Below are 8,064 nucleotides of genomic sequence, written 5' to 3'. Positions count from 1 at the left end.
TTTGTTCATACCTGATCAAGAAAGGGAAAAAAATTGCCTTGTTATACCCGGCACGACTCCGCATTTACAATGGATCCCCACACGTAGATTTTATCTCAGTGGCAGATGCTCAACAGTACTTGGAAGAACTGCACACTGATATGAATGCCCAATCTGGGCACGACGATGATTGAAGTGACTGGCTACTACGAGGGTTACCTAAACGCTCTCATGCACATCTGTGCATATTCATTCATACATAACTATGTGCACAGTTCCTTACTTTAAAGCACTATTTGTTCGTTTAAATTCATTTGATCTTCCTTTTACAGAATTACTGCAGGGACTCAGTCCGCATTGGGACTACACCTGCTTTCCCATTCTTTTGCCACATCTATTAAATTTCATAGCAAAGTCCAAGCTACTTGGGCAGATTATGAACTACTCAACACAGAATCATTATCTAGTGACCCTTCATTATTCTGGCAGGCATCCAAGTCGGTACTTAGGGGAACAATTATAGCTTACACCCATTCCTTTAAAAAGAAACTGGCAACTGACTACCTTTCTCAACAATCTAATCTCACTACCTCTTATCAACTCTACATGTCTGACCCCTCCCCCATTAATAAATCAAATTACTCCCTCGCAAAAACCCACTTTGATGCCTTGCTTAATAAATTAGAATCCACGTACTCTTTCCGCAAGGATCATCTATTCTTTCGGTTCGGTAACAAGGTGGGCAAACTACTGACAAATCTTCTACGCAGCCAATCCCCACCAATGGTGATTCACCCATTGAGGCTCCCAGATGGCTCCTTGGAATCTCGTAGTGCGTATATAGTTGACATCATGACAGACTTCTATACTTCATTGTACTCAACTCCCACAAATGACATTCAGACTGACGACACCTTTTGGAATGACCTAATTGTTCCGACGCTCCCATCAACTGCCTCTGACTTCTGACAGCTCCAATAACAGAGTTGGAAGTGAAAAACACGATTTCTAATTTAAAATCAGGGAAGGCACCAGGACCCGATGGTCTGACGACCGAATATTACAAACTCCTAGCTCCTTCCATTGTCCCTATTTTGACAGCTCTATACAATCAAATTATCTCCACACATACCCTCCCAAGATATTTTAACTCAGCTATAATTAAGCTAATTCCGAAACCAGGAAGTGACCTTAGCAACCCCTCCTCTTACAGACCAATATCACTCCTCAACCAGGATTATAAAATCCTGACGAAAATCCTATTTGACAGACTAAAAATTTTCCTTCCTTCTATAATCCACACAGATCAATCTGGATTTGTAGCTGGACGACACTGCGTCACTAATGTTCGAAGGGTCTTCTCGGCTATTTTCTCGGTCTCCCAATCGGTCTCACCAATGCCCAGTGCCATACTCTCCCTGGATGCCGAGAAAGCCTTCGACATGGTGCTCTGGGATCATCTCTTTTCCACTATGACCAGATTTGGTTTCCCAGATAGCTTTATTAAGATTATTAATACTCTATATTGTTCCTCTACCTCCCAACTATCATGTAATGGATATCTATCACAACCTATACCCATATTGAGAGGCACCAGACAAGGCTGCCCCTTATCCCCTTTGCTCTTTGACATTGCATTGGAACCGCTGGCAATTACGTTACAAGACTCCCCCCTTTATCAAGGCATTCGTGTAGGCCCGATTGACCTCCGAATCTGCCTATTTGCAGACGACATGCTTTTGTTCTTATCACACCCAGAACATTCCCTCTCAGTAGTAATGGACATCATTACTCGATTCAGCACTTTTTCAGGCTACAAAATAAACATTGATAAGTCAGAAATTATGCCCATCTCAGGATCTCTGGATTTCATACATTCCGACCCATCTTTACACGCCATGAAGGCAGTCCCTACACACTTTAAATACTTAGGTATCCAAGTACTGGCCAAGCTTTCTGACCTCTATGACCTTTACTTCACTCCTTTAATACTGCGCATCTCTAACATTTTAGAGGGATGGAAATCTCTTCCTCTATCTTTGTTAGGCAGAGTGGCGGTCATAAAACACATAATTTTCCCCAAATTACTCTACCTGATACAGATGCTTCCTATACGTTTATCCACTAAAGACATTTCTTTTTTAAACACCACCTTCCAAAAGTTTCTTTGGAGAGGGGGGAAATCCCGCATTGCATGGAAGAAACTACAAATGTCATGTAAACACGGCGGCCTAGGCCTCCCGGACCTACTGGTCTATACCCATTCGATTCTTTTCAGATATGCCTCTGATTGGCTCTTGGAAAAAAGCGTGTTCACCGAGTATAACTTAGACTCTGCGCTACTACACCCACTATCACCTAACGCCCTCCTCCACACCCCGAGAGCAAAACTACCCCACAAGTTACTCCTCAACCCACTCTTTAAAGACACGTACATATCATGGCTGGCTATCAACAAAAAGTTTAAACGCGACCATCGATACACCAAGCGTATTTCCTTATCGGGAAATCCCCTTTTTGAGTCGGGAAGAGACTCCTCCATTTTTCATAGACTGTACTTGAAGGGAATCCGAGCTACCTCAGATGTATTTGACCCAGGGGGCAAATTGTACACCTTTCCCGCCATCCAGGAAAAGTTTGGACTCACATCGCAACATATCTACCCCTACATGCAAATTCAACACTTTGTTTCCTCCTTATCCCACTTTGCACCGTCCGACTCCACCCCTGATGACATAGATTCACTCCTACATTTTCTAAATCAGCATACTTACAGATTGAAATTCCTCTATCTTCCTTTACTGACATTATACAAAGATAAGATCTGTACCTCCATAGTATCCCAATGGTCTGTAGATCTCCCTTTGATAGAATCATCCGCTACAATATTTCAACATTACGACCGCTCTATGAAACTACTTAGGTCCTCCTTATTACAAGAGGTTCATACCAAGATGATACATAGGGCCTACAGTACATCACACAAATGCAACGCCAGCACAATATACCTTCTAAACTCAAATGCTGTCTGAAATGCTCTACTGCATCGGCGACATTCATACACTATGTATGGCATTGCAACAAAATCCGAAGGTTTTGGAATAAGACTGTATGTTTTATTAATACTACTTTAAAATTGCAACTTAGACTAGTCTTTTTGCTAACTTTAAACCTTGGATACAACAGGGCATGTTATCAAACATGAGCCCTTTTCTCACAATACTGGTATCTGTAGCGAAAAAAGTTATTATGAGACATTGGATTTCGTCAACCTCCCCCTCGCTGTGTGAAGTGAAAGCCCTACTTCTCAAGATCCTCTATTTCGATAGGGAATCGACAATTCCTGACTTGGAAAGGGGGTAGTCCGCTTTTATAGAAAATGGGGCATATACATTAATACACTTGATGAGGTGATGCAATCCAAGATATTCCAGCTCTATGAGAACACTGATTGGTGGCATTATAAACGATTGGATGACCTCACCTAATTAGTGTATTCCCCTGAGTCAAACTTCAAGGTACTTTGTTTACCTATTTCTCTAACCTAAATCCCCTCCTTTCCTCCTCCTCCCCTCTTACTTGGTCTTAAAATGACAATACTGATTAAGACATCCTATTTTTACATTTAAATATCACCTCGATGCAGAATCTCTCTTTAGTGGAATAATGTTATCCCCCCCCCCTCCCCCCCACTCCCTTGATTAGTTAATATGCTAAGTTATTGAGAGAGAGAGAATTACTATTGATATTGTAACCCTATGGCTATGCTAAAGATGACAGGCACACTAATTGTTTGTTGATACTTTATTATCACTATACGACACTTGTATATAGAAGTCACAATCTGCTTCTTATTGCTCGATGATAATTCTATGCATCAGATGTCTGAACAAATTTGGGTGGTAATTGTACACATTACATTATGTTGCCTTATCACTAGCTTTGATCTTCTCTCTCTTCTTCTGTAATGATTATTATTGTTGTTATCCTGTAAGAAAATCCAATAAAAATATGTTAAAAAAAAAAAAGTGGATGTATAACTTCTAAACTCCAATAATGATAAACCTTAATATACTAAATATACTATAGTGACTAACTATAGGGATATTGGCCCCATATCTCAGTGTGTGTGAATGTAAATAAATTATTAGTGTTTATTCGAGGCAATCAGGATCATCTACAATCCAGTTAGGTACCAATTGAATAAATATAATCATATATGAAAAAATATATATATATATAAAAATGTTAAAGTGAAAACTTTAATACAAATGTCGTAAGCTCTCTAATATAGGGGGTCATTCTGAGTTGATCGCTAGCTGCCATTGTTCGAAGCGCAGCGATCAGGCTAAAAATCGGCATTTCTGCGCATGCGTATGCACTGCAGTGCGGAGGCGCGTAGTACGGGTACAATGAGCATCATGGGTTTGCACAGAGTGTAACGAACATTCCTGTCGCACAACCGAACACAGGAAGATTGACATGAAGTGGGCGTTTCTGGGTGTCAACTGACCGTTTTTAGGGAGTGTTTAGAAAAACGCAGGCGTGACAGTATAAATGCAGGCGTGGCTGGGCGTTCGCTGGGAGGATGTGTGACATCAAAAGCCGTCTCTCCATCGTTAGAATCAACGCACATGAAGAGTAACTACAGGGCTGGTCTTCTTTTGCACAAAATGATTTTGCAGGTGCTCTGCTGCACAAGCGTTTGCACTTCTGCAAAGTTAATATACACTCCCCAGTGGGCGGCGACAATGCGTTTGCACGGCTGATAAAAACTGCTAGCGAGCGATCAACTTGGAATGACCCCCATAGTCCACAATCTTACAATCACAACTGTAAACAAACTTAATGCATAGATGTATATTCCTGCCTAAATACAACCAATGGATAATTCTTTGCATCAGTCGAACTACAAAAGAGCCACCATATCTATGGTTTCATTCAGACCGTACAGGATAGGAGTGTTTAAAGTAAAAATCCAATAGGACTCTCGGTTGGAAAGGGCCAAGTCCCTATCTCCACCTCTACCATCTAATTTCACATGCTCCAATATCGTAAATTTAAAACTCTTTGTATCGGAATTATGGTGCTCCTGGAAATGTCTAGGGAGGCTATGATTTCTTATTTTATTTTTAACATTCCTAAGATGCTCTTGTATCCTCATTTTAATACACCTCTTAGTTTTTCCTATATAACATAAGTTACAGCCACAGCTTATTTGATAGATCACATAAGTGGTATCACAAGTCACAAAACCCTCCATGCGAGGTCTCTTAATTGAATTTTCAAAATTTCTATCAATGAACTTACAACAGATGCATTTATTACATACTATTAAGCCAGATCTAAAAGGCAAAAAACTATTCTGAGTTTTGGTTATCTTCGGTATTTTCAATCTACTCGGAGCCACCATACTTTTAAGATTAGACGCTCTTCTAAACACGACATCCAGTTTGCTGGGTAGTCGTGGACCTGAAATAGGGTCCTTTAAAAAAAGGTGCCAATGGGTCTTCAGGCATTTCATGATCTTCCACTTTCCTGATTGTATCTTGTTATGAATGGTCTAGTTCTTCTATCATTGTTCTTACATTCCTGTCTCACTTGTAGCAGATCTGTTCTTTCTATCTGAGCTGCCCTCAGTTGGTCTGATTCCAGTTTCGTCAAGTTGTACCCCGTTTCCTGAAACTAACTACTAATAAGGATGACTGGTCCCAGTATGCCTCTATGGTGCTGCAATTCTTTCGAATCTGCAAGAATTGTGCATAGGGTACATTGTTTTTCCATCTGGGGTGGTGGCAGCTCTCCAAGGGGATATAGCTATTGGTATCTGTTTTTTTGAAATATGTTCTTGTATGGACTTAAAGTCAGGACTAATTTCAAATAGTATATCTAGATAATCTATCTGTACTGGATGTTGTTTATACGTAAACTTTAGGTTGTAAAGCTTTCTTTGTAACATTGAAACAAAATTCTTCAGATCATCCTCACTGCCATTCCATATGATGATAAGATCATCAATATATCTCCTATAGAAGACAATATTGGAAACTTGAAAACCCTCAGAGGTATACAGATGTTGCTCCTCCCAGTCATTCATGTAAATATTTGCATACAATGGGGCAAATTGAATCCCCATTGCAGTGCCTTGTTGTTGAGCATAGAAGGACCCATTCAACTCAAAATAATTATGTTCAAGTATAAATTTGATACTATCAAGAAGAAACATCTTTTTTGTGGTGTTAATTTTCTCATAATTTGATGACTTTATTCACAGATCAACTCCTTTTCCATAGGGGATAGACGTATATAGTGCCTGCACGTCTAGCATCAACCACCTATAAGTTGGTAACCAAATCAATGAAGGTCCCTTAAAAGACAGGTGGAGTCCTTGAGGTAAGAACATTGGGCTTTAACGTACACTTGTAATTTCAAATCTAGGAAATGGGAAAAATTCGATGTCAGGGAATCGATGCCCACCACTATGGGTCTTCCCGGGGGGCACTCCTTATTTTTGTGGCCCTTGGGAAGATAGTAAAACACTGGGACTTTAGGTTTATCCACAAATAAATACTTGAATTCATCTCTTAAGATGATCCCCTCATTAGTAGCTTTTCTCAATAGGTCATAAAGTTCCTCTTTGTATATATCTGTAGGGTCCGATGTAAATTCTAAATATGTCATGGAGTCTTCAATTTGTCTATTGGCTTCTTTAACATATTCCGAATGATCCTGTTTGACCAAGCGAAAGAGCGACCAGGCACTGGTACACAATAAATTCCAAAAGAATTAGGAGAAACCAAAGTTGGACAATTAACCTTACAATTACGGTCCCTTTTGGTGGTGCGCCCAGAGCCAGAAAGTACAAGTACTGAAGAGGGAGAGAGAGAAAGCTCTTGTGTGGGCGCACTCTTATGAAGAAATTGTTAACGTTGAATTATGACAGAAACATTAAAACGTATATTTATTATTCAACTTTAAAATTGAGAAATAATCCCTATATGATCCTAAAAAGAGGTGTAAGAATTAGATAATGTGAAAGAAAGGATAAAGAATATAGATTTTATATATATATATATATATATATATATATATATATATATATCACCTTAATGAGATAAAATGTTCTGGTCTGTTGAATCACACAAAAAGGATTTTTGAAAGGTTGCAGACACAAATCAGTCTAGCAGCCATTTCACCTGACCAGTACAGATAATCTGTATTAATGAGACCAACCAAGGGGTCAGTACTATATATTGGAGAACCGCTTGAATTGGGTTAATACCAATAAATTAGATGTTAACCCGTAGAAGAATTTTATTGAAGCAAATTAGGAATGTTTAAATCTGCATACTGGTAGAAGTGAGGGAGGAAAGTTAGAAATAGAACTTAGTGGTGATACTGCTGTTGGTGTCCACCCTTGAAAAGGGGAATTGTCCGTACTCTACAAAACCGGGTATTCCCAGGGAGTCTCCTCTCAAGGTACTGACCTGGCCCGACGCTGTTTCGCTTCCAAGATCGGACGAGATCGGGCATTTGCAGCGTGGTATGATAGTAGAGAGACTATCTACCAATGAGAGTGCACCTATATAGGAAAAGTAAGAAGAAAGGATTATAGAAAAGATAAGATCAAAACATGTGTGGATCTGCTTTCCACGTTAGGCAGGGTAAGAAGAATTGTCACACAGTGGCACTGTTAACCCTGGATCGAGGATGAGAGTCCACAGAGTGATAGTGAAAGAGAGGGAAGATAAGATCAAGATGGAGGACTAAATAATAAGCAAATTGGAATAAATTAATTTGATCTGCAATCTGCAGGATTAATGAGCTGTAATAAACACTGAAAAGCGTAGCTGTGTAAATCACATATATATTCCTTTTTTCTTAAGTCCATTCATGGGTACAGTGTCACATAAATGATAATCATGGCTCCTATTGAAGAATGGGTGTAACACTGTGAATAGGTCTAGGCAGCAAAATATCAGATTACCTCACTAAAATAGGTACAGAAATTCTAACAGTATGATATGCAGTATAAATCAGTGCGCCCACACAAGAGCTTTCTCTCTCTCCCTCTTCAGTACGTGA

The 8,064-nt window shown here is 39.6% G+C and overlaps 1 pseudogene; it reads right to left on the bottom strand.

Moving 5' to 3' along the window:
• Window positions 1-7,417: 7,417 nt before the first annotated feature.
• LOC134933643 (5S ribosomal RNA) lies at window positions 7,418-7,536 on the bottom strand (annotated as a pseudogene).
• Window positions 7,537-8,064: the final 528 nt, after the last annotated feature.

Source organism: Pseudophryne corroboree, chromosome 1 (genome assembly GCF_028390025.1).
Source record: "Pseudophryne corroboree isolate aPseCor3 chromosome 1, aPseCor3.hap2, whole genome shotgun sequence".
Taxonomy (NCBI): Eukaryota; Metazoa; Chordata; class Amphibia; order Anura; family Myobatrachidae; genus Pseudophryne; species Pseudophryne corroboree.
Note: the sequence above shows the minus strand (reverse complement) of the source record. Positions and strands in the feature narration are given on the sequence as shown.